This window comes from Canis aureus, chromosome 12, assembly GCF_053574225.1.
Source record: "Canis aureus isolate CA01 chromosome 12, VMU_Caureus_v.1.0, whole genome shotgun sequence".
NCBI lineage: Eukaryota > Metazoa > Chordata > Mammalia > Carnivora > Canidae > Canis > Canis aureus.
The window spans coordinates 37,433,662-37,457,795 of NC_135622.1; the positions used below are offsets into that span (position 1 = coordinate 37,433,662).

General features: G+C 37.2%; 1 long non-coding RNA gene across 1 annotated transcript; it reads right to left on the bottom strand.

Moving 5' to 3' along the window:
- Nucleotides 1-16,569: 16,569 nt before the first annotated feature.
- On the bottom strand, nucleotides 16,570-21,363 carry LOC144280992 (uncharacterized). Its single transcript, XR_013349442.1, has 2 exons — nucleotides 21,227-21,363; nucleotides 16,570-17,015 (listed from the first exon to the last, which is right to left on the bottom strand). It is a non-coding gene; the product is annotated as an uncharacterized LOC144280992 (long non-coding RNA).
- Nucleotides 21,364-24,134: the final 2,771 nt, after the last annotated feature.

The window sequence follows — 24,134 nt, forward strand, 5'->3', positions numbered from 1 at the left end:
CTCAATACTCAAGCCTACCATGGAGAAGAAGATCATTCCTACAGATTATGGATGGTGAGAGATTTGGGTACTTTGACATGGAAATTGGGAGATGAAGTAAGGAATGGTATATTTTAAAAAGCAAAGGGAACAACTTGTGAAAAGGCAAACATGGGGAATATGGCAATTTTTTTTTCTCTCTCTTTCTCTCTTTTCTTCCCATAATCACCACCTCAAGAAGCACTGATTCAGATCCTGATTTTTAACAAGTGGTATAATAAGCAAGCCAATCAGCTTCATCCTTGCTGTGTGAACCAGTCATGAAGGACAACAGAGTGACAAGAACTTAACTATTAAGGAAATAGATCCTCAGGGATACCAATTTATACATATGCCCCAGTTAGCAATGTCTATCTATCTTTTTTTTTTTTTTTTTTTTTTTATTGTTTAAACACTGAATTCCAAACAAGTCTTTTCCTTTAGGAAATCTTTTTATTACATTTTCCTCTCATGAATAAGTATAAAACTAACTAGAATTGAATAACCTAATGGCCCATTTGGAATCTATTAGAAGAGTTAAGCCTACTTGATACACTGTAAATTGCTAATTAATGAAGTGATGCAAATAAATCCTTAGCAATATAAGTAACATTTATTTTTAGTTTGAGTAGTAGATAATACATGATTTTTTCATATGGTCCAGAAAAAAATATATATTATTTTATTCCACAATCTTCATCTACAGTTTATCTTCAACCTGTATTAATCTCACACTGACCCTAGGTCTTTCAATTAATCTGTTAGGAATATCGAATAGAAATATATGAACATTCTAAACAAGTAAAGCTAATATTCAGATAAATCTGGAAATCAGTGTTTAACAATCAATCATAAAATTAGTATCTCCAGATTCTTGAAGTAAAGTTAAAACAAAAGAAAGGTAGATTTTTCCAACAGTGTTAAAAAAATCAAAGTGAGGAAGAGGGAGAGAGAGAAAAGAGGGAGAGAGAAAGCCTTCAGTCATACAGAATGAAGAGATTTAACCAAAACCCTGGAACTAGAATATTCAGTATTTATCAAAATGAAAATTCAAAGCTCAAAATTTTCATTTAAATAATTCTCTTGAACCTTTAGGAAAATAGAAGGGGCATAGAGCACACCATCTCATTTGTTTCTATAAAAGACATGAGTACATTTTTTCAGGAAAATATTAGAAGAGAAACAGACATTTGCGTGATGACTAAGTCCATCTGTTATAAATCATTAAGAATTTGATCTGTTTTGTGTTATTTGAAATGTAGCACAGTACCAGAATTTTATTCCACTGATCAAATAAAGGGAAACTAACAAAATAAATGTCTTCATATGATTGAAGTCTATTGATTATAGACATCAGACAAACTAGGTCATTTGTAGATCACTTGCAAACTAAGCAAATTATGTCTTTGGGATTAATTCTCTGTCAGTGATAATTGCAAATAGGAGGGAAAAGAGGAGGGTAATAAAGGATAACCCTAATACATGTTAGGTAGTGCTTTATATTGACATGTGGAATGATCTGTTAAAAACTCATTTTTACACTCCCCCAAGTTTTGAATTATAACCTTTGTAAAATGGTTCAAGAAATAGATGATACTATAGATAGTTCATTTTTTTTAGAGAGAGATAAAAATGAGTCTCAGAAAGGTCAAGTATGTTTTTCAGATTTCCATACTAGTTCTCCTGGGCCCCCATTTCTCTGCTTTCTACCAAATCCTAGACATGGTAAATGGTATTCCTCCTGCCATGTATTTCTATCACATCACATTACAGTAGTCTGTTCAATAATTTCAAGAGGAGATTTTGAACATCGGAGTGTTCACGTCAGCCAGGCATGGCTGGAAGGCACCTTATATGCAAATAGGAAAGGACATGGTTATTATTCTAAGGACCCTTCCCACTGTTAGCACTCTGCTGTATCCTGTTTACTGATCTTTCAATCCTTAAAGAAGCATACAGGACCTTAGTCCTTCTGTCTTCCTTAGTCTTGGTATCATACTTCACTATTGTCATTTATATGTTGATTCTGGATGCCATATTAATTACCTGACTTACGTCTTCATCAGTCCTTTGAATCCCAATCAATGCTCTGCATTTCTGTCAAATGATTTGGGTCGACTCTCAAATTAGTTTGATAATATGTTTTCAGCTGCTTCAAAATGGATGTTAAATGTCTCTGGAGAGAAGAGTATTATCTTCTGATTGGGTGACAGCTCAGTGCTAGAAAGGTCCTCAAGCTTCTAGACAATCACTTAATGTATCTTTGGTGAGTTTTCTCTTAGGGCCCTCAGTGACTGTCCAAATACTGACAGCTTGCCTCATGCTTTCACACAACCCACTTCCTACTATCCCATCTTCAATATCAAATCCCACCACCCAAAATATCAAATTGTGGCACTGTATTACAACTCAATCCTGCTGGTCTGTCTCCATCATTTCATTGTAAATTGTTTAGGAAGTGGCCATTTCTTAACTAACTTTTATCTCCAGTAGCAAGTACACGAACAATCTAGCCTAAGTAAATAGATGGATATTGATGCATTCCTCTGTTTTTTTGTTCATATTCTTCTTGTTGGAGTTTCTTCTACCTTTTCTCTCACTTGCTTCCTACCATCCTTCCAATTTGTTACTGAAATACTTCTAAACATATTTCATATTGTACTTCTTATGTATCTCCATTTAGAAGACTTAGTTGAATATTCCTAGTCCAGACTACCTACCCTGACTCTGTGCTCATAAGACACCAGTTCAAAACTCCATTATGGTTACTGTATTATCTCCACTAGTTAAATTATATACATGGTACAAAAAAATCAAATGGCACAGAAATACAGCAAATTAAAAAATACCCTCTCTCCACTTCCCTGAAGAACAATGTCAGAGCTAAATAACTAATCTTTTCTCAAACTACACCAATTACTTCAAATCATGAATCAGTTTAATTTGCTTTAAATATCTATTGTGGTCCTTAAGAACTTTTTGTCTTCCTGGAGATTTCAATTAGCTTTCCTTTTGCTTATCCATAGAAGAAGCATATGCCTTAGCCTGATTCCAAGATCATAAGAGTTTTTCATCATAACATTTGTTACATTGAAGGCTCTCACTTCCTATTTCAATTAGAGTTAGTTACTCTCTATTTATACAGCATATCTCCCATCCTGGTATTTTGAATTATGTGCATTTAAATATCCTGTGCATTTTTCTTCCTTGGTCTTTATTTCATTTTTCTTCAGTTTACCTAATAAATCTGAAAAAAAATAACCATTTTGTCCTCACACATTATGGATAGTTTGGCAAGAATGTACAATTTTCTCTTATAGCATTCATTTTTCTTTTTTTGATTTTATTTCTTATTGGTGTTCAATTTACCAACATATAGAATAACACCCGGTGCTCATCCCATCAGGTGCCTCCTCAGTGCCTGTCACCCAGTCACCCCCACCCCCCACCCACCTCCCTTTCTACCACCCCTTGTTTGTATCCAGAGTTAAGAGTCTCCCATGTTCTGTCTCCCTTTCTGACATTTCCCACTCATTTTTTCTCCTTTCCCCTTTATTCCCTTTCACTATTTTTTATATTTCCCAAATGAATGAGACCATATAATGTTTGTCCTTCTCCGATTGACTTACTTACTCAGCATAATACCCTCCAGTTCCATCCACTTTGAAGCAAATGGTGGGTATTTGTCGTTTCTAATGGCTGAGTAATATTCCATTGTATACATAAACCACATCTTCTTTATCCATTCATCTTTTGAAGGACACTGAGGCTCCTTCCACAGTTTGGCTATTGTGGACATTGCTGCTATAAACATCAGAGTGCAGGTGTCCTGGCGTTTCACTGCATCTGGATCTTTGGGGTAAATCCCCAGCAGTGCAATGACTGGTTCATAGGGCAGATCTATTTTTAACTCTTTGAGGAACCTCCACACAGTTTTCCAGAGTGGCTGCACCAGTTCACATTCCACCAACAGTGCAAGAGGGTTCCCGTTTCTCCACATCCTCTCCAACATTTGTGGTTTCCTGCCTTGTTAATTTTCCCCATTCTCACTGGTGGGAGGTGGTATCTCATTGTGGTTGTGATTTGTATTTCCCTGATGGCCAATGATGTGGAGCATTTTCTCATGTGCTTGTTGGCCATGTCTATGTCTTCCTCTGTGAGATTTCTGTCCATGTCTATTGCCCATTTCATGACTGGATTGTTTGTTTATTTGCTGTTGAGTTTAATAAGTTCTTTATAAATCATGGATACTAGTCCTCTATCTGATACGTCATTTGCAAGTATCCTCTCCCATTCTGTAGGTTGTCCTTTAGTTTTGTTGACTGTATCCTTTGCTGTGCAAAAGCTTCTTATCTCGATGAAGTCCAAGTAGTTCATTTTTGCTTTTGTTTCTCTTGCCTTCATGGATGTATCTTGCAAGAAGTTACTGTGGCCAAGTTCAGAAAGGGTGTTGCCTGTGTTCTCTAGGATTTTGATGGAATCTTGTCTCACATTAAGATCTTTCATCCATTTTGAGTTTATCTTGGTGTATGGTGTAAGAGAATGGTCTAGTTTCATTATTCTGCATGTGGATGTCCAATTTTCCCAGCACCATTTATTGAAGAGACTGTCTTTTTTCCAGTGGATAGTCTTTCCTCCTTTGTCGAATATTAGTTGACCATAAAGTTGAGGGTCCACTTCTGGATTCTCTATTCTGTTCCATTGATCTATGTGTCTGTTTTTGTGTCAGTACCACACTGTCTTGATGACCACAGCTTTGTAATACAACCTGAAATCTGGCATTGTGATGCCCCCAGATATGGTTATCTTTTTTAAAAATCCCCTGGCTATTCAGGGTCTTTTCTGATTCCACACAAATCTTAAAATAATTTGTTCCAACTCTCTGAAGAAAGTCCATGGTATTTTGATAGGGATTGCATTAAATGTGTAAATTGCCCTGGGTAACACTGGCATTTTGACAATATTAATTCTTCCAATCCATGAGCATGGAATATTTTACCATCTCTTTGTGTCTTCCTCAATTTCTTTCAGAAGTGTTCTGTAGTCTTTTGGGTATAGATCCTTTACCTCTAAAAAAAAAAAATCCTTTACCTCTTTGGTTAGGTTGATTCTTAGGTATCTTATGCTTCTGGGTGCAATTGTAAATGGGATTGACTCCTTAATTTCTCTTTCTTCAGTCTCATTGTTAGTGTATAGAAATGCCACTGACTTCTGGGTATTGATTTTGTATCCTGCCATACTGCTGAATTGCTGTATGAGTTCTAGCAATCTTGGGGTGGAGTCTTTTGTGTTTTCCATGTAGAGTATCATGTCATCTGTGAAGAGGGAGAGTTTGACTTCTTCCTTGCCAATTTGAATGCCTTTTATTTCTTTTTGTTGTCTGAATGCTGAGGCTAGGACGTCTAGTACTATGTTGAATAGCAGTGGTGAGAGTGGACATCCGTCTTGTTCCTGATCTTAGGGGAAAGGCTCCCAGTGTTTCCCCATTGAGAATGATATTTGCTGTGGGATTTTCATAGATGGCTTTTAAGATGCTGAGGAATGATCCCTCTATCCCTACACTCTGAAGAGTTTTGATCAGGAATGGATGCTGTATTTCGTCAAATGCTTTCTCTGCGTCTATTGAAAGGATCATATGGTTCTTGTTTTTTCTCTTGCTGATATCATCAATTACATTGATTGTTTTATGAGTGTTGAACCAGCCTTGCATCCCGGGAATAAATCCCACTTGGTCATGGTGAATAATCTTCTTAATGTATTGTTGGATCCTATTGGCTAGTATCTTGTTGAGAATTTTTGCATCCAAGTTCATCAGGGATATTGGTCTATAATTCTCCTTTTTGGTGGGGTCTTTGTCTGGTTTTGGAATTAAGGTGATGCTGGCCTCATAGAACGACTTTGGAAGTATCCATCTCTTTCTATCTTTCTGAACAGCTTTAGTAGAATAGGTATGGTTTCTTCTTTAAACGTTTGATAGAGTTCCCCAGGCAAGCCATCTGGCCCTGGACTTTTGTGTCTTGGGAGGCTTTTGATGACTGCTTTAATTTCCTCCCTAGTCATTGGCCTGTTCAGGTTTTCTATTTCTTCCTGTTCCAGTTGTGGTAGGTTGTGGTTTTCCAGAAATGCATCCATTTCTTCTAGACTGACTAATTTATTGGCATATAGCTTCTCATAATATGTTTTTTAAATCATTTTATTTCCATGGTGTTGGTAATTCTTTCAAAGAACCAACTCCTGGTTTTGTTAATCTGTTCCACAGTTCTGGTCTCTATTTCATTGAGTTCTGCTTGGATCTTTATTAACTCTCTTCTTCTGCTGGGTGTAGGATCTATTTGTTGTTTTTTTCTCCAGCTCCTTTAGGTGTAAGGTTACCTTTCATATTAGAGTTCTTTCCAGTTTTGGATGGATGCTTGCATTGTGATGTATTTCCCCCTTAGGACTGCTTTTGCTGTATCCCAATGATTTTAAACGGTTGTATCTTCATTCTCATTAGTTTCCATGTATCTTTTTAATTCTTCTCTAATTTCCTGGTTGACCCTTTCATCTTTTAGCAGGATGGTCCTTAACCTCCACGTGTTTGAAATCCTTCCAAACTTCTTCTTGTGATTTAGTTCTAATTTCAAAGAATTATGGTCTGAAAATATGCAGGGGACAATCCCAATCTTTTGGTTTCGGTTAAGACCTGATTTGTGACACAGTATGTGGTCTATTCTGGAGAAAGTTCCATGTGCACTTGAGAAGAATGTGTATTCAGTTGCGTTTGGATGTAAAGTTCTGTAAATATCTGTGAAATCCATCTGGTCCAGTGTATCATTTAAAGCTCTTGTTTCTTTGGAGATGTTGTGCTTAGAAGACCTGTTGATTGTAGAAAGTGCCACATTCAAGTCACCAAGTATAAGTGTATTATTATCTAAGTATTTCTTCACTTTGGTTATTAATTGATTGATATACTTGGCAGCTCCCACATTCGGGGCATATATATTGATGATTGTTAGGTCCTCTTGTTGGATAGATCATTTAAGTATGATATAGTGTCCCTCTTCATCTCTCACTACAGTCTTTGGGATAAACTTTAGTTTATCTGATATAAGGATGGCTACCCCTGCTTTCTTTTGAGGACCATTTGAATGGTACCTGGTTCTCCAACTTTATTTTCAGGCTGTAGGTGTTCTTATGTCTAAAATGAGTCTCTTATAGACAGCAAATAGATGGGTCTTGCTTTTTTATCCAGTCTGAAACCCTGCGCCTTTTGATGGGGTCAGTAAGCCCATTCACGTTCAGAGTTACTATTGAAAGATATGAATTTAGTGTCATCATGATACCTATTCAGTCCCTGTTTTTGTGGATTGTTCCCTCGGACTTCCTCTTTCTTTTACAGAGTCCCCCTTAATATTTCTTGGAGAACTGGTTTGGTGGTCACATATTCTTTCAGTTTCTGCCTATCTTGGAAGTTCTTTATCTCTCTTTCTATTCTGAATGAGAGCCTTCTTGGATAAAGTATTCTTGGCTGCATGTTCTTCTCATTTAGAACCCTAGATATATCCTGCCAGCCCTTTCTGGCCTGCCAGGTCTCCTTGGAGAGGTCTGCTGTTAATCTAATATTTCTCCCCATAAAAGTTAGAGATTTCTTGTCTCTTGCTGCTTTAAGGATCTTCTCTTTATCTTTGGAATTTGCAAGCTTCACTATTAAATGCCGAGGTGTTGAGCGGTTTTTATTGATTTTAGGGGGCTATCTCTCTATTTCCTGGATTGGAATGCCCGTTTCCCTTCCCAGATTAGGAAAGTTTTAAGCTATGATTTGTTAAATACATATTCTGGACCTCTGTCCCTTTCAGCGCCCTCAGGAACCCCAATTAAATGTAGAAATTTCTTACTGCGGCCATCATTTATTTCTCTTAATCTATCCTCATGATCTTTTCATTGTTTTTCTCTTTTTTCCTCAGTTTCCCTCTTTGCCATCACCTTGTCTTTTATGTCACTCACTTGTTCTTCTACCTCATTAACCCTTGTCGTTAAGACCTCTAGTTTGGTTTGCATCTCATTTAATTGATTTTTCATTTCTCCCTGATTAGATCTAAATTCTGCAGTCATGAAGTCCCTTGAGTCCTTATGCTTTTTTTCAGAGCCACCAGTAGCTTTATATTTGTGCTTCTGAATTGGCTTTGTGACATTGAATTGTAATCCAAATTTCATAACTCTGTGGGAGAGAGAACTGTTTCTGATTCTTTCTTTTGTGGTTAGTTTTTCCTTCTAGTCATTTTTCTCAGTGCAGAGTGGCCAAAAACAAGTTGCATTGGGAAAAGGAGAAAAAGAGAGAAGAAAAAGAAGAAAAGAAAGAAAAAAAGAAAAAAAAGAAAGAAAAAAGAAAAGAAAAGAAAAGAAGAAAAGAAAAGAAAAGAAAAGAAAAAAGAAAGAAAAGAAAAGGAAAAATAAAGAAAAGTAAAGAAAAGAAAAAAGAAAAGAAAAAAAGGGGGGGTAAGCAAACAGAAAACAAAAAATAAAGGGGAGCATCCTCTGATTCTATATACTGTAAATCCCTCCACTTCCCCTGGAACTTTCCAGTGCTGCTTGGTCAATAATTTGTTTTTCCCCTGTCCTTCCCGCTGGTCTTCTGGGGGAGGGGCCTGCTGTGCTGATTCTCAGGTGTGAGCACCTGGGGGAGCTGCTCAGCCCCGCGCCTTGTGCAGGGCTCAGTGAAAGTTGTTTAACCAGTTTATCCTGTGAGGCCACTGTGAGGCTCAGTGGGGGTTGTTTATCCTGTGAGGCCCCAGGAGGAACAACAAGAGTGGCGGCGGCCAGGTCTCCAGCCCTGGAGTCAGCTCCCGCAGTAACTACCGCAGCTCCCAGTCCGCAGGGGCCTGGATGCTCCGGGGGCGGAGGCGCTGATCTGCAAAGCTGGGGGCTGTCAGGAGGCAGGAGTGTCTTTGCTGCCCTGTGCCCTTCCAGCCTCTTCCTGCCCCGGGGGGAGCGCCCGATCTTGGGCTGTGTCCCCAGCGCCCTGGGCTCCGGGGCCTGCGCTGCTGGAATCGCGCTTCCGGGCCGCGCAGCCCCCTCTGTGCGGAGCCTCCCCCCGAGCCCCTCCGAGCTGCTCCGGGTCCAGCCAGGCGCGCGCTGCAGCCCTTTAGGGAGCTCGGCCTGGGGTGTGGCGCGCTCTCCCCCGAGCGCAGGTGTCTGTTAGTGCCCCTGGGAGCCTGAGGGCATCCCTGCCCTCCTGGCATCCTGCCCCAGCTTCGCCTTTCCGCCCAGGAAGATTGGTGCAGCTCCTGCTTCTCCAGGCGGGGCTCTCCTGTCCTGGGGACACTCGCCCTGCGGCCCTAGCCCGGCTCCTCCTGGGGGCCTCCCCGTTGGATGCCTTTTGTTTCTTTATTTCTCTCCCACCCCATCCCGTCTTCCTATCTTGATAGAAGCGGGAACTCTTCTCACTGTAGCATTCCAGCTGTTCTCTCTTTAAATCTCAAGCCGAATTCATAGGTTTTCAGGATGATTTGAAAGTTATCTAGGTAATTTCGTGGGGACAGGTGAGTTGGGGACCCTACTCTTCTGCCATCTTGCCCCGCCTCTCAGCATTCATTTTTCTAATGTAAATCTGATTTCTGTTCATTTGCCTATAAATGGCATGTTTCCACAATCACTTTCAAAACCATCTCATTATCTCCAGTATTCTGAAATTTCATGAAATGTATCTTAGTGGTAGGACTTTATCCATTTACCATCTCAGCCCATCCATGGGTCTTCTCTCTCTCTCTCTCTTTCTCTTTCTCCTCTCTCTCTCTCTCTCTTTTAAGATTTTATTTATTTATTCATGAGAGACACAAAGAGAGGCAGAAACATAGGCAGAAGGAGGAGCAGACTTCCAATGGGGAGCCTTATACGGTGCTCGATTCCAGGACTCTGGGATCATGACCTGAGCCAGAGGCAGACACTCAACCACTGAGCCACCCAGGTTCCCCCATGGGTCTTCTCAATCTGATATTTGGTTTTAAATACTGTGAAATAGTCAGTTAGTACTGTGACTAGTGTCTTTCCTCCTTTTTGTGTGTGTGTTCTCTCTTTCTAAAATCTTTCCTACTTGGATGATGAAATTTGAGTCTCCACATCTCTGATGTTTTCCTCATAATTTCATCCTTCTTAAACTTTTCTGTCTTTTAGATTTGCAATTCAGTTTTATTTTTTAAGTTTTTAAATGATTTTCCTTTCCAGGACTACTTCCTTATTCTCTGATAAGTTGTTTTTTTTCCTCTGGTTTTTTGTTTGTTTTGTTTTTCTTTTTAGTAGAAGCTTGATCATATTTTATCGAATGTAGAATCTCCTGGAATTTCAGGATTTCACTATACATTTTAAAAGGCATTTTTCTGATGCTTGAATTGTTTTTCTTTTGGCATAATTTTTCCTATCTGTTCATCATGATACGTCTCTCATTTTGCTCTTGGCTCCCTGAAAATTTCTAGTCACATTTTGTTCTCAATTCATATCTATGAATTAAGGACTATGTGTTGATATTAGCTATTGACCCTAATTTCCTATGGCATTTTGTGGGTGTCTGTTCCCCTATGTAGAAGAAATGACTAGGAGTTCTATCTCATGGATGAAGACATGTCAACCGATGCACTTCAGTTTGCCCTGAATGAGCATGCAGGCATCCTATGACTATCAAACCACCTGTATTATGCCAAAATAACATGTTTACTTTAAGTTCTTGCCCCCTATAAATACATTTCTTAATTTCTTTAGAAAGCAGAACTTCAGTCGTATATCTTGAGGCTAATCTTTCCAAATATGCACTGTGGAAAGATGTGATCATTTGCCTTTGACATAAATGCCTAACTCTGGTCTATAGCCTACTCTTGTTCTATATGTTTGAAGGCTCCCTAAGGTTCTGCTGGAGAGTGTTTTCTCTTTCTGCCACAGTCTCCTCTTATTCATGTTTCTAGATTGTTACTAGATTTCTCCACTATTGTTTTTTTTTCTCCACTATTTGTTATAGTCCAAATTTCTATACATGTTTCAATCTCTAATTCAATGGTGAAACCCCTCTCACTATAAAAAGTTATGAATTTGTTTCCTGATATGCAACTTCACTGACTTTTCATAAAATTTGAGGTGAAAGTAGGATAAATGTATGCCCTTAGCCTTTTTCTGCTGTACACAACCAACACACTTCCTTAATAATATCCATTTCCAAGCATGCAGTAAGAGTTAGCACTTCCATGATGCCTGGATAACAAACTTTCTAATTTCCTGCCTACAATCCACTCACCTTTTGTCAACAATAAATATAATCTGTGGCATTGGTAATATCTATCCATGCACATATTTTTGTATATATCTCACTGCACTCAAGATTTTAATTCAGAGACATATAGATTACATCTTCTTAGTCTTTAATTTGATAGCAATTGTTTCTCAAATGTTCGATTCTGTAGCTAGTCAGTGTGCATACTTACCAGGCTGAAAAGCCATTTGGTAATCAAAACTATTCTCTGGTGTCGCAAAGAGATGAAAACCTTCCACAATGAACACATTCTGTAATGAACACAATAATATATGTTCACCAAAGTTTTGCTTGCTTTAAACATGGTTTCTTTTATTATTATTTTAATTTATTCAATGCTGGTTCTAATTTGCCTGGCCAGAGAGGATAAACTTAAAGTATAACAATTATGAGTAAAGCAATATTAATTATAAGCAAAAATGATTATAATTTCTTGTTCAACAGCATTTCTACTCTCATTACAAAGGAATTCAAAGCAGTTGAGAACCATTATAAACTGCATGTCTGATCTTTGGTTTTATAGATCTCCTTATTCATTCTTCCATATTTATATTAGCTTTGTATAATAATGACACAAATTTCTAAGACTAAAATGCAGGGAACTGTCTGGCATTAATAAGAATAATACTAATGTTTGTACAATGTCTCTTCTGTAGTAGTGTTAGTGTGCATGAATTAATACCTACAGGGTGCTAGCAGAAAGAACGAATAAATGTTTGGGATTGCTATTTAAAAATGAAATTTTAAAAAATATTTTATTCTCTCCTTAGTATTACTTTAAAGAAAACAAAAGTTTATGTTTGCTCATTCAACCTCAGTCGAAGTGGGGAGCAGTGGGTTGGGGTGAATCAGAGAGTTAAAGACTTGTGTGTGCTCTGTTTTAAAATTCATTGTGAAACACTACATATATACTAGAGGGAGTAAACAATACTAAAGTAAAAACTTATGTATCCAGCTTTGGTTTATTTACTTTTAAAACAAATACTTTATTTATTCATGAGACACACACACACACAGAGAAGAGAGAGAGAGAGAGAGAGGCAGAGACACAGGCAGAGGGAGAAGCAGGCTCCATGCAGGGAGCCCAATGTGGGACTCGATCCTGGGACTCGATCCTGGAACTCAGGATCACGCCCTGGACCGAAAGCAGGCACTAAACCACTGAGCCACCCAGGGATGCCCCCAGCTTTGGTTTTAGAAGTAAAACATTACACATGCTTTTGGAGAATCCTGAGTATACAACCTTCCCTTTAGTCCACATATTCCTCCTTACCCACTGACTCCCGGATACTTACTAATTTCTTGCATTACTGTATTTATTACATAATTATATATCTTTAATAATATATAGTTCATATTTTTAAATTTATACACATGGGATCATATTGGATGTATCTTATTTTGCCAACTCTTTGGCAATTATTTAAAATTTTTGAGACTTCCTTTGTAGCCGAATATATAGTTAGTTTTCGCAAATGCTCCATGTATATATTTAAAGATTGTGTACCCTTCAACTACTAGATATAAGTTTTTTTCATTTGTTTTTATTGAAGTTCAATTTTCTGACATATGGTTTAACATCCACTGCTCATTCCATCAAGTGCCCTCCTCAGTGCCCATCACCTAGTTACCCCATCCCCCTACACACCTCCCCTCCCGCAACCCTTTGTTTGTTTCCTAGATTTGGGAGTCCCTCATGGTTTGTCCTTCTCTCTAATTTTTCCCACTCAGTTCCCCTCCTTTCCCTTATAATACCTTTCACTATTTCTTATATTCCACATATGAGTGAAACCATATGATGATTGTTCTCCTCCAACTGACTTACTTCATTCAGCCTAATACCCTCCAGTTCCATCCACATCAAAGCAAATGGTGGGTATTCATCATTTCTAATGGCCGAGTAATATATATATGTGAGATATATATATATATATATATATATATATATACACACATATATCACATCTTCTTTATCCACTCATCTGTCGAAGGCCATCGTGGCTCCTTCCACAGTTTGGCTATTATAGACATTGCTGCTATGAACAATGGGGTGCAGGTGTCCCGCTGTTTCACTACATCTGTATCTTTGGGGTAAATACCCAGTAGTACAATTGCTGGGTCATAGGGCAGCTCTATTTTTAACTCTTTGTGGAACCTCCACACTGTTTTCTAAGTGGCTGTACCAGTTCACATTCTCACCAACAGTGCAAGAGGGTTCCCCCTTCTCCACATCCTCTCCAACATTTGTTGTTTCCTATCTTGTTAATTTTCCCCATTCTCACTGGTGTCGGGTGGTATCTCTTTGTGGTTTTGATTTGTATTTCCCTGATGACAAGTGATACGGAGCATTTTCTCATGTGCTTGTTGGCCATGTTTATGTCTTCTTTGGTGAAATTTCTGTTCATGTCTTCTACTCATTTCATGATTGGATTTTTTATGTTGAGTTTGATAAGTTCTTATAGATCTTGGATACAAACCCTTTATCCATGTCATTTGCAAATATCTTCTCCCATTCTGTAAGTTGCCTTTTACTTTTGTTACTGTTTCTTTTGCTGTGCAGAAGCTTTTTATCCTGATTAAGTCCCAATAGTTCACTTTTGCTTTTGTTTCCTTTCCCTTCATAGATACAGGTTTTAAATGACTTTTTTTTTATTTAAAGATTTTTATTTATGAGAGACAGACAGAGAGAGAGAGAGAAAGAGAGAGAGAGGCAGACACACATAAAGAGGGAGAAGCAGACTCCATGCAGGGAGCCTGATGTGGGACTCGATCCCGGGACTCCAGGATCATGCCCTGAACTGAAGGCAGGTGCTTAACCACTGAGCTACTCAGGCATCCCTTAAATGACTTTCTAATCAGACTTATTAGTTAGGTTATTCAAATATTCTCTTTCCTCATTTTTATCTGCTTATTTACAAAAACAGGCATGCTAAAATCTCCTCCTCTGGCGGGGGATTTGTAAAAGTTTCTTGTTGGAGATTTTGATCAAATTCTCTTTAAGTATGTTAAATTTAGGAACATAAAATTAAAAATTTTAGCATAACATAGTATCTGGTGAACTATATTAATTTTTATGTGATTACTACAGAATTTATGTTAATATAGGTCCAGCAGCTTTCTTTTGGTTAATATCTGGAATAATTTTTGCGTCATTTAATTTTCAATATTTTAAGCTCTTACGTGTTAGATATGTATCTTATATAGCCTATGTCTACATTTTTATGACTATTCTAACATTGGCCATTAATCTCACATTTTTTAACCAATGTACATACAATTATTTTGATTTATGATATATTTTAACTTCAGATACTGTTCTTCCTTTTATTCATTGGTCAGTCTATTTTGCCCTTGTTTCCTGTCTTCTTTTGAAGTAGTTATTTTTCATACCATTTACATATATATTTTTTCTATGTCTGTAGAAATTCTGAATTGTCTTCCTCCTTCTCTTAGTTATGTCCTTTCATATTTCTCTTTTTCCTTCCGTCTTCCCTTCTTCCCATTCCTTGAATAAAGGGGCACCTGTTGTAGTATTCCAAATTATTGCCATCTGGATATCTGTTGTTGTAGTCTCTTGCCTTGTTTATATTTTCTTAACTTTTAATTTAAAATCATTACAGAATAAAACAAAAAGTTGCAAAAACATACAAAAAGTTCCTATACCCCTTTTACCCAACCTCCCCCAATAGTAACCTCTTGCATTACTATCATACACCATCAAAACCAGGCAACCAACATTGGTATAATCCACAGAGCTTACTAAGATTTTACCAGTTTTATAAGCTCTTGAGTGTGGCTATAGTTTTATATAACTTTATCATATATGTAGCTTTGTGTAACCACCACCACATGCAAGATGAAGAAATGTTCCATTACCATGGGGCTCCCTTGAACTGTGCCTTTATTTTTCTTTATATATTTTAATAAGCCATTTATATATGTGACTGAATTTTATATAAAATATTCTATTTTTCCAATGTTCAAAAATAAGTCAAAATGTTTAGGCTACAATCTCATCCAACACTGTGCAGGCCTAGAAAAATATGTCTATTGCCTAAAATCAACCTAGAGCTGTCTGTTTGCCATCTGGTATACATTACAATTCAGCTAAATATAATTGTGTATCTGATGATATGATATATGTCTTCATCTAGTGTTTGGTATTTGTTTATCTGGTGATGTAGACATTTGCATTCTATACTCCTTATTATTTAGACATTTTGTAGAAAAGGTTGAGATTGTTTATTTCTAAGACTGTTGATCATTTACTATGTAGAATATTTAGAGTAAAACACAGTAAGTCAGAGGTCATTCTTTTCCTTCTAGCAATCAGAACATGCCATCCATAAATCTCTTCTCTTAGGCTCCTGACTCTTGTCAATGTGTCAATGTATATGAATTTCAACTGTGATTTCCCCACGAAGGATACTCAATATTTATCATTCCCACTATAGTCAGCACAACCTCAGGCCTAAACGTCTACCCTGAGTCTGTTGAGCAAGTTCAAAACCTGTGTGTGTTTCTTAACTTATAATCCAATGTTAAATGTGTTTCCTGGGGAAACAATGCTGTGTTTACTTTCCTGATTCACAGTCTCTGAAGAATGACCATAACCCTTTGTGCAGGAATTTCACTTCATATTTCTAAGATAATAATAACAAAAATTATCTAAAATGTGTTCTGGGCCCTTCCCATATGTGTGGAACTCTGCAATGCACTTAACAGGTATTGCACATTCTAGCCTAACAGCAACCCTGTGGGATAGGTAATATTTTTTTTATTGATATGAAAATTGAGGCTGTGGGAGATTAGTGTGCCTGGTAAAGGTCATGCAGAAGGAATAAGCTCAATTTTAAGTGAGATATGAATGTAAATAGTCTCGTACTTTGTTATGCTCTGGTGAACTAGTTTTTAGACCTTGTATGCTCAAAATGGGGAGAAAATGATAGAATATATGATAAAAGAGCAAGATTCAGGCCATATTGAGTCTGAGAGATGAGTACCACACATTCTTTCTGATCAAGTTCATATATAGTGTTTTTCAATTAAAAAACAATAAAAAGCCATAGGCCAAGTAGTCTTTGAAGTGTTACTGTTTAGAAAAATGAGCCACATGCAAAATATGCCTCCTTTGTGAAATCTTAGTATAGATACTGGTCAGTGTATCCCATTGTTGTTAAACGCAGGGGCATAGGAAGGTTAGGATCACTACAACATCACATCACTAGACTGGACAAAAGTTGACAGAGATAAAGATCAGAGTCCTTTAAAAGAATAACTCAGAGCAATGTAGCTGATTTATTTTTATCAGTGATTAAAGAAAGCAAACTTCATATTATATCCAACAAAGGTGTGAAGAAGGAACAGTTAATGAACAACCTTATGGTTGGCTAATAGATTATTTCATGAGATCACAGATGAGGGCAGGCTCATTATGAGGTGTCTGTTTAGAGTCCACTTTTAAAGATATGGGAGTTGGCAGGCGGTTTTCTTGCTGGAAGCGTTCATTGCTATTCCTGGTCACGTAGGAAGAATGGAGTGTCTGACAATGATGGACCGTGCAGCAGCAGCCTTGCTGCTTGGAAATTAATTTGAAGTCCTCTTCTAAAGAACTGCTATCTTCTGTTACTACACAGAAACTTGATTGTAGTAATAATGTGTGCCCAACTCCATAAGAGGCATCGTGCAAGGCAGAAGCCTAGGATTTCCAAAGAAAAGCAAAAAACTGCAGAAAATAAAGAGGAATTTTTTAGGGAAATGTCTGAATTCTTATTATCAGGGTATTAAGTGTATACTCTGTGGTTGTACTTCAAATAGCCAGGTTTAAGCCACATACAATATGCAGTATAAGAACTTATATCAGAAAAAGGTCCATGTGTGCTTGATTTAATACTACAATTAAGACTAATACTAATACTAACAGGCCAAATATTTATTGATTTATTGGTCTAGTAATAACACATTAATAATGATAATGATAAAATAAATGTATAATTATGAATTCTTAGTATGTGCTAAGTATTATATCAGATAATTTATAGGTTTTGTATCACTTAATTTTTGTCATGACCTTAAAAATAGTATTATCTCGATTTTACAGGTGTGGTAGAAAAGTCTTAAAGGTTAAATAAATTGCCCAAGGCGATATTACTTCAGAGTCTATACATTCAGTCACTATGCAATATGTTCCCTATCTCTCCCATTTGTATCACAAGCTCATTGACAGTAAGGGATAGTGAACTAATAATACTAGCAGACATTTGGTACTCAACTGTCTATGTGCAAGGCATCCTTTAAGATATATATGTATCTTGAACATATATACTTACATATATATCTATATTACTATAATGAGTGTATATTATAAGTATATATTACATATAATAATATCATTTACATAAATATATATGTATGTATGTATTCATGTGATTTTTACAACCACCCTCTAAGGCAGGAATTTGATGATGATGATGATGATGATGATGTATTACATTTTGCAGGTGAGAGAACTAAAACACTGAAAGATTGGATCACTTGGTCAACTTGGCCCAACGGCTTCTCCTGTACAGACCAGATGGGTGCTATACTCCTACCCACAATGCTCTACTATCTATGCTAGTGATAAGAACATACAAACAGAAGGGAAAGGAGGGAAACTGAGTGGAGAAAAATTAGAGAGGAAGACAAACCATGAGAGACTCCTAACTCTAGGAAACAAAGGATTGCAGAAGGGGAGGTAGGTGGGGGTTAGGGTGATTGGGTGACAGGAACTAAGGAAGGGGATGGGATGACCATTGGTGTTATATGTTGGTAAATTGAATTTAAACAAACAAACAAACAAACAAAATGAGAATAAGTACAAGGCAGCAATGTTTTGTGAACATTTTTTTTTTAAACCAGGGCCATTTGCTGCCTCAGCCTTTGACAGTGAGAATGCTCCCTTCTCCACATTTTCATGAAGAAATCAGCTATCAAGTGCTATGTTCTGAATACCTTCATCCTTGCAAAGTTTATATGTTGGAACCCTAATGCCCAGTATTATGTTATTAGGAAGGTAAGGCCTTTGGGAGGTACTTAGGTCATGAGGGTGTCGCCCATATGAATGGAATTAGTACCTCTTTGAAACTGACCCAGAAAGCTCTCCTGTCCCTTTCACTATGTGAGGATACAGCGAGAAGGCACATACTACAAATGGGAGAATAGATTCTCACCAGAACACAAAGATGGTACCTTAATCTTAGGCTTCCAGCCTCCAGAATTGTGAGAAATAAATTTCCATTGTTTATAAACCACCCAATCTGTTGTATTTTGTTATGAAAGCCAGAAAAGACTAAGAACTAGTGTTAACAACAACAACAACAACAACAACAACAAAAAAGCCCATGTGACTGACATATAATTAAGGCTCATCCAAGATCAATGAAAGAAAGTAAGGCACATTTAGAGAGAAAGCAAGGAGGAGTGCCTTCTAAGTGAAGAGGACTGCCATCACAACCTTAGATCACTGACTTGATACTTTAGGCTACGTATGCTTTTTGAAGAGATAATACAAAATGATTTTGAGTATACATATATCTATAGAATGTATATGTTTTATACATATAGATGGAGTTTGTGTTGTTTGTTTTTTTTGTATGTGTATATGTAGTACATCCACTCCTATCATAAAAATATTTAAATTTGGGGAGAAAAAAAAACACTCCAGGTTTTGTAGAAAAAGAAAAGGGTCTGGGATTCTTCTTTAAAAAAAAAAAAAATCACATTCCTTGGATTTTTGGCAATCAATTTTATCCCAATTTAATTTTGTTTTAGAAAAACTATGATAGATTCAGGAGCTTAGGAAATGTAACTGTTTGAGATATTCAGAAGATTATCAATTTAAAAATAATATCAATTCTGGAATAATATCAGTACTCAGCTTCTCCATGCTGTGCTAAGTTAGTGTAACCAAAGTAGTGCCGGGGATCAAAACAGAATACCTAATGAGAAAGTACTGTATTTTACTAACATCATGCTATGAACTTTGCTGGGATCCACATAGATTAAAAGAAAAAAAATTGGGGAGGGAGGCAGACTATTTTATTGTTGTATCTGGTAGTAGTTGCTGATAGAAGTTTAATGATTAAGATAATAATTAAGATAGCAAGCTTCCTTGCTATTCTGACTCCGCCATGTATCTGCTTTGTGAATTTATATATACTTATCTGTGACTCAGCTTATTTGTCTGAGAGATGGAAGTAATAGTTTCCACATCACAGAGTTGTCATAAGGATTAAATCAATTAATATCTGTAAGTTCTCAAAATATCCATGACACATAATAGGTTAAATATATGCCCCCCCCACAGCCAAAACAAATTACTGGAAAACTCTAGCCCTTCATTGGCATTTAAAAACATAAAGAATATTAGCAACTTTTCTTAGCAGATTAAAGGCTTAATTAGGGATATTTCTCTTCTAGAACCAATGAGAGGTAATGCAGGAATCTATAGACCTCCATATGCAAAGTTATAGGGAATTTTAGTCTGGTTTTCCCAGGAATGATGAGAATTGGAACAGATGTGATATACTATATCACAAACAGTCTGTTCTTACAAACTTTAATAAAATATACTAAAGCAAAGCTTCCATAGGAAAGTGACAAGCTAGGTACATTTTGTCTTCACAATGCATGAGCCACCAAAATCTGCATCCTCTCCTTTCTTGATTACCCCATCTTCCTGATGCTGACAGCTGCCCAGGGCTGCCCAACACTACACTCCAAACCCTTTCACCTGAATCTACTCTCCTGAATGCATGACAAATATATCTCTTCATCTTAAACTCCATCAAAGTATATTTTACCTTTGAGCCCTGTTTTAGCTGGCCAAGGAAAAACTTGATCTGTTTGTATGGTAAAGACTGCCAACAACTCAATATATACTAAGTATTTAAATTTTTCCAAAATATAATTTTTTCCCAAAGGCTAAGTGTTTAATGCTTATTCTAGGAGCAAGGGGATTAACTTCAATGCAGTATAGAAGTGGGAGGTGAGCAAGTGGTTTCCATTATATCATACCAGCTCCTTTGATTTGATGGCTGCTACAGTCTTGTTTTCTGATAAGTAGTAGAGCATAATAATTAAACAATGGTTACTATTGCTTATATTCCAGGCACCGTACTAAGTGCATACCTTTTTTGCATTCTCAGAACGTAGTCCACAAAGTAGAAGCAGGAGTAATTATTAAATTTATTGCTGAGGAAACTGTTTACAGAAACTAGGGATTTCATGAAAGGCAAATAGCTTATAAATTGAGGAGCCCAGACTCTAATCCAAACTATTTGATTCAAAAGCCCTTTGTATCAGAACAGCACTCGTTCTGTTACTTCCTTTTTGGGAACGTAAGTGCCTTCAAAAAACACCTAATTCTTTTTTTTTTAATTTTATTTATTTATTCATGAGAGACATAGAGAAAGGGGTAGAGACATAGGCAGAGGAAGAAGCAGGCTCCCTGAGGGGAGCCCAATGTGACTCAATCCCAGGACTCCAGGATCATGACATGAGCAAAAGGTAGAGCCACCCAGAAACACCTAATACTATTATTCAAAACATGTCCTTTACATACAGAAGACTAACATAGTGGATGGCACAGATCACTACCGTGGATCACAAGAGCTTCAGACCTTTCTGGGAAAGAGGTGGTTTTTCTATCAAGCCAAATTATGATTATTTAAATGCCAAATATGATTATGATTATTTAAATGCCAAGAGTCATATTTATATATAGTCACATTTATTTTCTATATGTTTAAATTCCAAAGTGAAGAAATAGTATTGTGCCTGAGGGACTCACTGTCCCTGTGTTCTGCTCCTAGGTTTCCAATCTCTCCCAACTGCACTCGCAGACTCTCCCCTGTATTTGCATGTGTCCTCTGTCTCTTTTTGTTCAACACCTACCTGTTCTCCAAATCTTCTTCCACGTAGACTTTTCTGCTTCCTGCATTGAGAAACAAACAGAAATCTCTCTTTCTTCTCTGATCTCCAAAAGTCAGATAACTATTCTTCTTTGATATCAGGTATAGTAGTCAGCAAGGGCTGCCAAAACAAAATATCACAGACTGGGTGGCTCAAACAATTGAAATTTGTTTTCTCATACTTCTGGGAGCTGGAAGTTCAAGATCAAGGAATTGGCGGGATTGGTTTCTTCTGAGGCCCTTCCCAGAAAGCTGTCTTCTCCCCATTTCCTGCCATGACCTTTCCTGTGTGTGTATATGCTTATGGTGCCTCCTTTTCTTCTAAGAACACCAGTCCTATTAGATTAAGGTTCTGTCCTGATGATCTCATTTAACCTTAATTATCTTCTTAAAAGCCTCGTTTCCAAATACAGTTACATTGGAGGTTAGTCCTTCAAAATATGAATTTGGAGGACACACAATTCAGTGGATAGTTTTAGATTTAACTTGATGTAAAGAATCAGAGTTGTTGCAGCAAGAAGTTAACTCACTACTAGCCTGAGAGCATCTTAGAGAGAAAGTCAGTCTATCCAATTCATCTCTTTAATTCCTGCAATATTTGGTACAGTGCTCTACAACTAATCTTAGTAAGTTTCCCTCACTGAACATAGCGTATTTACACTCTTAGGCATTTCATATACATATCATTCAAGACCAGCAACAATATTTCGCGGTAAATAATACTCTCTCCAAATTAGAGATGACAAAATTGAAATCTGTATATAGATCAGGCATCTTGATAAAGTTCTCATGATTGGCAAAGGGCAGAACTAAAACAAACCTAGATCTATTTTAGAACAAAGCTCAGGCTCCTTTTCTTTCAAATCTACTCTTGTGATATTTGTTGAAACAAATCAATGTAATTAAGGTAGGGCCACTAAATGGTGGTGACATTTTCTTTTTCCCATTCCCTATGAGCAGGGGAATTGAAAAGACTTTTCTCTGATCACTTTTGTTTAGGCAGACAGAAGAAAGGATAAAAAGTTTGGAAATTTAAATATAGCAGAAACTAAAGGAACACATTCCTTTCCAGACTTCTACAGAAAGCAATATTGAAGAGATTAATAAAGGCAAAAGAGGTGAGAAAGGATAAAGAAGGTACCTGACTTAATAATGACAGTATATTTCAACCCAGAGTAAAATAGGAAAACATAAAACATGGTTGGATTGAACAGGCATCCAGGTTTATGCATGGCATCACAGGGGGTGTGTTTTATAGGCAATAAGAGATCCACCTGCTCCACAATTGTCCCTCATTATCCATCCACAGTGCCGGAAATTACCATACTATTGTAACTCCAGTGGTTTAAGATTTTAGAAGATACCAGTCCCAGTTGCAGTGTAATCTCCATTAAAATGTGAAGATCAGTACTGTAGGAAAATGAGTTAACCCATTAATGTACTGACATCAACATTTAATGCAAGCTACAACGTAAACATCTGGGTTTTTTAAAACATGGCAATGAATTGTGTGTCATTACAAAGCAAGCATATATTGTAATTCTCAGACTTAGATGTCCAGGTAAAACAAGAAATCTTGAGAGGCTAGGGATGGGCATATACCATGGGATGCTTGGAAATGGGTGGGGCAAGAGATGATGGGAGAGGAATCTTGAGGAATGACACAAAGGAAGGCAACTAAAGTGAGGTTGTGACGTTAATAAAAGCCACCTGTTGATTCCCTACAAGAATAGACTCCTAAAACACTGTGGTTGAGAGTTTCGTGGATCTTGGCATTCTTAGAGGTAAAGCAGAGGGTGGGAGTTGATTGGGACAAAAAGTTTGAGTGGTAGACTTGAATCGAGCAGGATAAATGAGTGACATTTAGTTACTTTCTAGCTCTTTGCCATTTATACTCAGGGACATCATTTGTACAGCTTTCTGCAAAGCAGCAGCCAAACTGTGATGAGAATTGGTGCTTTCCATTTTTCATGCATTAATTTTCTATTTGGCTGATATGTCCAGAAAACCTTACCTGTCTTTCCCTAAATGGTCTGGATAATTGCTTCACTTCTTGGCTTTGCTTTGACTATGAGAACCTAGCCCATTTAAGGCATTTTTCTTTCAACTCGCACTCACAGGGCTTAAAAAGGTACTGCTAGTGGAGCAAGGAGGTCAAAATGGGCAGTTAGACCTGACAATTCACATTGCCCAAGCTCCTGACTCAGCTAGTTGAGGTTTGTAAGAGGGAGAGAAAAAAAATGGCTTCTAAGCCACTTTAAAGTGTAAATAATTAACTACATGTCAAAGTCAGCTACAACTGGCTCCCTCTTTCTGCCCACCCTTTCCTTTCCAATGAATTGTCTCCTGACAAATCTGTAGGTGGGAAGATGGTCTGTAGATGGCACATCTAATACTGTCCTGGCTAATCCTCTCCACAGTGGTGCAGTGGCTGAGTACAGATATCCTATTGTCTTTCCAAATTCAGGATGGTTATTTCAGAGAATGAATTAAGATTATACAGTAGATTAGAGGACCAGGATGGAGGCTTAAGGCAGAATCTGTACATGGGCACCTGCCATTGGCTTCAGACTTATTTGGAGTCTTTGCTCCTCACACCCAAGAAAGTCTTAGAAAGGATTGTGACTTGCAGGAAACAAATGGGGAAATTATAAAGCTTTGCCTCACCTGCTTTCTTCAACAATTGAAGAAAATCTTATTTTTATTGGTAAAAATACAATGATCAAACTTCAATATCTTTGCATATGAATTACACTTTTAAAGCTAGAAACTTTATCACACTACTAAGAATATAATGTTTAAAAAATAAGGCTTAAAGTATTAAAGTCTGCTTATTGCTAAGAAAATTTCTGGATTCAGAAATTTTAAATCAAAAAGTATTTTAAATCAAA